The sequence below is a fragment of the Arachis ipaensis genome, chromosome B9 (genome assembly GCF_059453495.1).
Source record: "Arachis ipaensis isolate K30076 ecotype BB chromosome B9, ASM5945349v1, whole genome shotgun sequence".
In the NCBI taxonomy this organism is placed as follows: Eukaryota; Viridiplantae; Streptophyta; class Magnoliopsida; order Fabales; family Fabaceae; genus Arachis; species Arachis ipaensis.
The window spans coordinates 118,018,676-118,027,998 of record NC_142444.1 but is presented as its reverse complement, the minus strand read 5'-3'; the positions used below and the strand labels follow the sequence as shown (position 1 = coordinate 118,027,998).

At 40.3% G+C, this 9,323-nt stretch overlaps 1 non-coding gene across 1 annotated transcript; it reads right to left on the bottom strand.

Moving 5' to 3' along the window:
* Positions 1 to 2,197: 2,197 nt before the first annotated feature.
* LOC148546069 (small nucleolar RNA R71) lies at positions 2,198 to 2,305 on the bottom strand. The gene has a single exon (XR_015900883.1). It is a non-coding gene; the product is annotated as a small nucleolar RNA R71 (small nucleolar RNA).
* Positions 2,306 to 9,323: the final 7,018 nt, after the last annotated feature.

The window sequence follows — 9,323 nt, the reverse complement described above, 5'->3', positions numbered from 1 at the left end:
GAGTCCGAAAAGTCTAAACCTTTTCTGTGGTATTCCGAGTAGGACTCTGGATTGAATGACTGTGACGAACTTCAAACTCGCGATTGCTGGGCGTAGTGACAGACGCAAAAGGAGGGTGAATCCTATTCCAGCATGATCGAGAACCTCAGATGATTAGCCGTGCTGTGACAGAGCATTTGGACCATTTTCACAAGAGGATGGGACGCAGCCATTGACAACGGTGATACCTCCAGACGATTAGCCATGCAGTGACAGCGCATCGGACCATTTTCCAGAGAGGATCAAAAGTAGCCATTGACAATGGTGATGTCCTTACATAAAGCCAGCCATAGAAAGGAGTAGGATTGATTGGAGGAAGACAGCAGGAAAGCAAAGGTTCAGAGGAACGAAAGCATCTCTATGCGCTTATCTGAAATTCTCACCAGTGATATACATAAGTATTTCTATCTTTATTTTCTGTTTAATTAGTATTATTTTCGAAAACTCCATAATCAATCATTATCCGCCTGACTGAAATTTACAAGGTGACCATAGCTTGCTTCATAACAACAATCTCCATGGGATCGACCCTTACTCACGTAAGGTTTATTACTTGGACGACCCAATGCACTTGCTGGTTAGTTGTATCGAAGTTGTGAATGAAAAATAATTTATTAAGACGTACGCACAGAGTTTTTGGTGCCGTTGCCTGAGATCACAATTTCGTGTACCACTCATCATCAAAAATTCAAAAATATTTTTAAAACTATGTCTTTTCAAGTCAATAACACAGAGAATTGAAGATTCAGAACATTCAGCAGAGGAATCAAACAGAAAAAGATGGGCGTTCAAAACGCCCAGTGAAGAAGGAAAACTGGCGTTTAAACGCCAGCCAGGTAACGCCCAAAACGGTAGAGATTTGGGCGTTAAACGCCAGAATGGGCACCATTCTGGGCGTTTAACGCCAGGATGACACTAGAGGGAAGATTTTGTTTTAAAGTCACATTTTTTTCAAGTTTTCATATTTTTTCAAAATCAAATCTTTTTCAAATCATATCTTTTCAATCATATCTCTTTCAAAATCAATTTCTTTCCATTTTATATTTATTTTTACTATTTTCAAAAATCCTTGTTTCAATTAAAGATTTACTTCAAAATTTTCAAGTTATTACTTGCCTATTAAGAAAGGATCAAACTTTAAATTTTAAAATCATACCTTTTAATTTCTTGATAGTCAAGTAATCAACTTTAATTTTAAAAATTTTCTTTTTTTAAATTTATTTTCAATCATATCTTTTCAAACATATCTTTTCAATCACATCTTTTTCAAAATTAATTTTTTTTCAATCATATCTTTTTCTAATTTCAAAATCTTTTTCAAAAACCACTTTATTTCTTTCCCAATCTTAGTTTTCGAAAATCTCAATCAAATTTTCAAATTTCTTTTTAAAATATTTTAATTAATTTTCTAAAATTCTCCCCCTCTTTTCACATCCTTCTATTTAAGGGACTGAGACTTCTCCTCAACGTACAATTTGAACTCCCTCCTCCTTTATATGTTCGAATTCTTTTCCATCTACCTCCTCCTTCTATTCTTCTTTTCCTCTGACACCTCAAGGAATCTCTATACTGTGACATAGAAGATTCCCTACTTTCTTGTTCTCTTCTCTTTCATATGAGCAGGAGCAAAGATAAAAGCATTCTTGTTGAAGCTGATCCTGAACCTGAAAGGACCTTGAAGAGAAAGCTAAGAGAAACCAAAACACAACTCTCTCTAGAGGGCCTAAGAGAGCTCTTCAAAGAAGAAGAAACCATGGAAGCCGAAAACAACAACAATGCCAACAATGCAAGGAAGGTGCTTAGTGACTTTACTGCACCTACTCCTGATTTCTATGGGAGAAGCATCTCTATCCCTGCCATTCGAGCAAACAACTTTGAGCTTAAGCCTCAATTAGTTTCTCTAATGCAACAGAATTGCAAGTTTCATGGACTTCCAATGGAAGATCCTCATCAGTTCTTGGCTGAATTCTTGCAAATCTGTGACACTGTCAAGACCAATGGGGTTGACCCTGAAGTCTACAAACTTAAGCTTTTTCCTTTTGCTGTAAGAGACAGAGCTAGGACATGGTCGGATTCACAACCTAAGGAAAGCCTGAACTCTTGGGAAAAGCTAGTCAATGCCTTCTTGGCAAAGTTCTTTCCACCTCAAAAATTGAGTAAGCTTAGAGTGGAAGTCCAAACCTTTAGACAGAAGGATGGTGAGTCCCTCTATTAAGCTTGGGAGAGATACAAGCAATTGATCAGAAGGTGCCCTTCTGACATGCTTTCAGAATGGAGCATCATAGGAATCTTCTATGATGGTCTGTCTGAACTATCCAAGATGTCATTGGATAGCTCTGCTGGAGGATCTCTTCATCTGAAGAAGACGCCTGCAGAAGCTCAAGAACTCATTGAAATGGTTGCAAATAACTAATTCATGTACACTTCTGAAAGGAATCCTGTGAATAATGGGTCAACTCAGAAGAAAGGAGTTCTTGAGATTGATACTCTGAATGCCATATTGGCTCAGAATAAAATATTGACCCAACAAGTCAATATGATTTCTCAGAGTCTGTCTGGAATGCAAGCAACAACAGGCAGTACTAAGGAAGCTTCCTCTAAAGAAGAAGCTTATGATCTTGAGAACCCAGCAATGGAAGAGGTGAATTACATGGGAGAACCCTATGGAAACACCTATAACCCTTCATGGAGAAATCATCCCAATCTCTCATGGAAGGATCAACAGAGACCTCAACAAGGTTTCAACAACAATAATGGTGGAAGAAACAGGTTTAGCAATAGCAAGCCTTTTCCATCATCTTCTCAGCAACAGACAGAGAATTCTAAGCAAAACCCCTCTGACTTAACAACCATTGTCTATGATCTAATCAAAACCACTCAAAGATTCATGACTGAAACAAGGTCCTCCATTAGAAATTTGGAGGCACAATTGGGTCAGCTGAGTAAGAAAATTACTGAACTCCCTCCTAGCACTCTCCCTAGTAATACAGAAGAGAATCCAAAAAGAGAGTGCAAGGCCATAACCACATCTCACATGGCCGAACATGGAGAGGAGGAAGAGGTAGTGATTCCCATTGAGGAAGACCTCAATGGACGCCAACTGGCCTCCCTGGAGTTCCCTGATGAGGAACCATGGGAATCTGAGGCTCACACAAAGACCATAGAGATTCCATTAAACTTACTTCTGCCATTCATGAGCTCTGATGAGTATTCTTCCTCTGAAGAGGATGAAGATGTCACTGAAGAGCAAGTTGCTAAGTACCTTGGAGCAATCATGAAGCTAAACGCCAAGTTATTTGATAATGAGACTTGGGAGAATGAACCTCCATTGCTCATCAAAGAATTGGATGACTTGACTAGGCAGAGATTACCTCAAAAGAGACAGGACCCTGGAAAGTTCTCAATCCCTTGTACCATAGGCACCATGATCTTTGAGAAGGCCCTGTGTGACCTAGGGTCAAGCATAAACCTTATGCCTCTCTCTGTAATGGAGAAGCTAGAGATCATTGAGGTACAAGCTGCAAGAATCTCACTAGAGATGGCAGACAATTCAAAGAAACAGGCTTATGGACTTGTAGAGGATGTCTCGGTAAAGGTTGAAGACCATTACATCCCTATTGATTTCATAATCCTAGAAACTGGAAAGTGTATTGATGAATCCATCATCCTTGGCAGACCCTTCCTAGCCACAGCAAAGGCTGTGATTGATGTTGACAGAGGAGAATTGATCATTCAAGTGAATGAAGACTCCCTTGTGTTTAAAGCTCAAGGATATCCCTCTGTAACCATGGAAAGGAAGCATGAAGAGCTTCTCTCAATACAGAGTCAAACAGAGCCCCCACAGTCAAACTCTAAGTTTGGTGTTGGGAGGCCACAACCAAATTTTAAGTTTGGTGTTGAACCCCCACATTCAAACTCTAAGTTTGGTGTTGGGAGGTTCCAACATTGCTCTGAACATCTGTGAGGCTCCATGAGAGCCCACTGTCAAGCTATTGACATTAAAGAAGCGCTTGTTGGGAGGCAACCCAATTTTTACTTATCTATGTTAAATTTCTATTTTCTTTTACTATTTTATGTTTTCTGTAGGTTGATGATCATGTGAAGTCACAAAAACAATTGAAAAAGCAAAAACAAAGTGAAAAACAGAATGAAAAATAGAATACCCTGGAGGAGATAGTTACTGGCGTTTAAACGCCAGCAAAGGTAGCAGAATGGGCGTTAAACGCCCAGTCTGGCACCATTCTGGGCGTTTAACGCCAGAAAAGGGCACCAGACTGGCGTTTAACGCCAGGAATTGGCAAGAAACTGGTGTTAAACGCCAGAAATGGGCAGCAGCCTGGCGTTTAACGCCAGGATTGGCAGAAATGGGCGTTTTGCACGCCACTTGGTGCAGGGATGAGATATCCTTGACACCTCAGGATCTGTGGACCCCACAGGATCCCCACCTACCCCACCACTTTCTCTTTTCTTCACCCATTCACCAATCACCTCAATACCTCTTCCCCAGAAACCCCTCACCTATCAAATCCCACCATTCTCTTCACCACTCACATCCATCCTTCATAAAACCCCACCTACCTCACCATTCAAATTCAAACCACTTTCCCACCCAAACCCACCCTCTATAGCCAAACCATACACCCCCCTCTCCCTCCTATATAAACACATCTTCACTCCTTCATTTTCACACAACCTAAACACCACTTCTCCCCCTTGGCCGAAACACAAAGCCCACTCCATCTTCTCTATTTCTTCTTCTTCTACTCTCTTCTTTCTTCTTTTGCTCGAGGACGAGCAACCTTCTAAGTTTGGTGTGGTAAAAGCTAAAGCTTTTTGTTTTTTCATAACCATTTATGGCACCAAAGGCTGGAGAAACCTCTAGAAAGAGGAAAGGGAAGGCAAAAGCTTCCACCTCCGAGTCATGGGAGATGGAGAGATTCCTCTCAAGGGTGCATCAAGACCACTTCTATGAAGTTGTAGCCAAGAAGAAAGTGATCCCCGAGGTCCCTTTCAAGCTCAAAAAGAATGAGTATCCAGAGATCCGACATGAGATCCAAAGAAGAGGTTGGGAAGCTCTAACCAACCCCATTCAACAAGTTGGAATCTTAATGGTTCAAGAGTTCTATGCCAATGCATGGATCACCAAGAACCATGATCAAAGTGTGAACCCGGACACTAAGAATTGGCTTACAATGGTTCGGGGGAATTACTTAGATTTTAGTCCAAAAAATGTAAGGTTGGCATTCAACTTGCCCATGATGCAAGGAGATGCACACCCCTACACTAGAAGGGTCAACTTTGATCAAAGGTTGGACCAAGTCCTCATGGACATATGTGAAGAGGGCGCTCAATAGAAGAGAGATTCAAGAGGGAAGCTGGTTCAACTAAGAAGGCATGACCTCAAGCCCGTGGCTAGGGGATGGTTGGAATTCATCCAACACTCAATCATTCCCACTAGTAACCGGTCCGAAGCTACTATAGACCGGGCTATCATGATACATAGCATCATGATTGGAGAGGAAGTGGAAGTTCATGAGGTTATATCCCAAGAACTCTACAAGGTGGCGGACAAGTCCTCTCCTTTGGCAAGGTTAGCCTTCCCTCATCTCATTTGTCTCCTTTGCAATTCGGTTGAAATTGACATAGAGGGAGACATTCTCATTGATGAGGACAAACCCATCACTAAGAAAAGGATGGAGAAAACAAGAGAACCTCATAAAGAGCATGAGGAAACTCCTCATCATGAAATCCCTGAGATACCTCAAGGGATGCATCTTCCTCCACAAAACTATTGGGAGCAAATCAACACCTTCCTAGGAGAATTAAGTTCCAACATGGGACAACTAAGGGTGGAGCACCAAGAGTATTCCATCCTCCTCTATGAAATTAGAGAAGACCAAAGAACCATGAGAGAGGAGCAACAAAGGCAAGGAAGAGACATTGAGGAGCTCAAGCACTCCATAAGATCTTCAAGAGGAAGAACAAGCCGCCATCACTAAGGTGGACCCGTTCTTTAATTTCCTTGTTCTTTATTTTCCTGTTTTTCGAATTTTTATGCTTTATGTGTATTTATATTTGTGTCTTTATTACATGATCATTAGTGTCTAAGTCTCTATGCCTTAAAGCTATGAAAATAAATCCATCACCTTTCTTAAATGAAAAATGTTTTTAATTGAAAAAGAAAAAGAAGTACATGAATTTCAAATTTTAAAACAGTTTAATTATCTTGATGTGGTGGCAATACTATTGTTTTTCTGAATGAATGCATGAACAGTGCATATTTTTGAATTTGATTGTTTATGAATGTTAAAATTGTTGGCTCTTGAAAGAATTAAAGGAAGCAGAAAAAGCCAATACCCCTTTAAACCAAAAGGCAAGGGTGATAAAAAGGATCCAAGGCTTTGAGCATCAGTGGATAGGAGGGCCCACAGGAATAAAATCCTGGCCTAAGCGGCTAAAACAAGCTGTCCCTAACCATGTGCTTGTGGCGTGAAGGTGTCAAGTGAAAACTTGAGACTGAGCGGTTAAAGTCGAGGTCCAAAGCAAAAAGAATAGTGTGCTTAAGGACCCTGGACACCTCTAATTGGGGACTCTAGCAAAGCTGAGTCACAATCTAAAAAGGTTCACCCAGTTATGTGTCTGTGGCATTTATGTATCCGGTGGTAATACTGGAAAACAAAGTGCTTAGGGCCACGGCCAAGACTCATAAAGTAGCTGTGTTCAAGAATCAACATACTTAACTAGGAGAATCAATAACACTATCTGGATTCTGAGTTCCTATAGATGCCAATCATTCTGAACTTCAAAGGATAAAGTGAGATGCCAAAACTGTTCAGAGGCAAAAAGCTAAAAGCCCTGCTCATCTAATTAATACTGATCTTCATAGATGTTTTTGGAATTCATTTTATATTATCTTCTTTTTATCCTATTTGATTTTCAGTTGCTTGGGGACAAGCAACAATTTAAGTTTGGTGTTGTGATGAGCGGATAATTTATACGCTTTTGGCATTGTTTTTAGTATATTTTAGTTAGTTTTTATTATGTTTTTATTAGTTTTTAAATGAAAATCACTTTTCTAGACTTTACTATGAATTTGTGTGTTTTTCTGTGATTTCAGGTATTTTATGGCTGAAATTGAGGGACCTGAGCAAAAATCTGATTCAGAGGCTGAAAAAGGACTGCAGATGCTGTTGGATTCTGACCTCCCTACACTCAAAGTGGATTTTCTTGAGCTACAGAGGCCCAATTGGCGCGCTCTCAATTGCGTTGGAAAGTAGACATCCTGGGCTTTCCAGCAATATATAATAATCCATACTTTACCCGAGATTTGATGGCCCTAACCGGCGTTCCAAGTCAGCTCAAGAATTCTAGCGTTTAACGCCAAAACTGGCACAAAAGCTGGAGTTAAACGCCCAAACTGGCACAAAAGCTGGCGTTTAACTCCAAGAAATGTTTCTACACGAAAATGCTTCAATACTCAGCCCAAGCACACACCAAGTGGGCCCGGAAGAATATTTCTGCATTAATTACTGATTTCTGTAAACCCTAGGCTACTAGTTTTCTATAAATTGGACCTTTTGCTATTGTATTTTCATACTTTTCACACACTTGATCATACTTTTGATAGACCTTTTCACGTTTAGGGGCTGGCCTCACGGCCATGCCTAGACCTTGTTCTTATGTATTCTCAACGGTGGAGTTTCTACACACCATATATTAAGGTGTGGAGCTCTGCTGTTCTTCATGAATTAATACAAAGTACTATTGTTTTTCTATTCAATTCAAGTATATTTCTTCTCCAAGATATTCATTCGTTCTTCAACTTGATGAATGTGATGAGCTGTGACACTCATCATCATTCTCACCTATGAACATGTGCCTGACAACCACCTCTGTTCTACTAGCAATGGCTTGAATGCGTATCTCTTAGGTTTCTAATCTAAGATTGGAACCTTCGTGGTATAGGCTAGAATTATTGGCGGCCATTCTTGAGATCCGGAAAGTCTAAACCTTGTCTGTGGTATTCCGAATAGGATCTGGGAAGGGATGACTGTGATGAGCTTCAAACTCGCGATTGTGGGGCGTGTGACAGACGCAAAAGGATCAATGGATCCTATTCCGACATGATCGAGAACCGACAGCTGATTAGCCGATGTTGTGACAGAGCATCAGGACCATTTTCACTGAGAGGATGGGATGTAGCCATTGACAACGGTGATGCCCAACATAAAGCTTGCCATGGAAAGGAGTATGAATGATGGGAAGAAGGCAATAGGAAAGCAGAGGTTCAAGGGGAACAAAGCATCTTCATACGCTTATCTGAAATCCACCAATGAATTACATAAGTATCTCTATCTTTATTTTATGTTTATTTTCATCAACTTAAACTCTATAACCATTTGAATCCGCCTGACTGAGATTTACAAGATGACCATAGCTTGCTTCAAGCCGACAATCTCCGTGGGATCGACCCTTACTCACGTAAGGTTTATTACTTGGACGACCCAGTGCACTTGCTGGTTAGTTGTGCGGAATTATGACAAAGTGTGATTCACGTTTGAGAGCTCCAAGTCTTAGGCGCCATTGTTGATGATCACAATTTCGTGCACCATGCACGCATGGACGACGCGAACGCGTTCCAAGCAAAAAGCACGAGCGACGCGTATGCGTGACTGACACGTACGCGTGACAAGGAAAAACTCCAAATGACGTGCACGCGTGACCTACGCACACGCGTGACGGACACCACGTGCAAAAAATTGCAGAAGTCGACCCCAGCGATTTTTGGCCCCTTTTTGGCCCAAATCCAAGCCCAGAAACACAGTATAGAGGCTGGAGAATGGAGGAATCAATGAAGAGAATTGATACAACTTTCATATTCATAATTTTAGGGTTTAGATGTAGGTTTTAGAGAGAGAGAGAGGCTCTCTCCTCTCTCTTAGGATTTAGGATTAGGATTCCTCTTAATTTTAGGATTGCTTCTCAATCACAGGTTCAATGTTTCTTTAATTTATATTCTCTTCTACTTTTATTTACTCTAATGCTTTTACTTGTTAATTACTTATGTTGCCAAATTGGCTTATGAACTCTTCATGTTAGATTTGAATATTCAATTTAATATAATTTGAGGTATTTCAGATACAAGATTGCTTTATTCAACTTATGTTATTAATGCTTTTAATTTAATTTAAGATTTATTCCCCTTTTGCTTTGGTTAAGTAATTGGTGACACTTGAGTTATCAAACTCAGCAGTCGATTGAAAATTGGAATTGCTGATTGATTT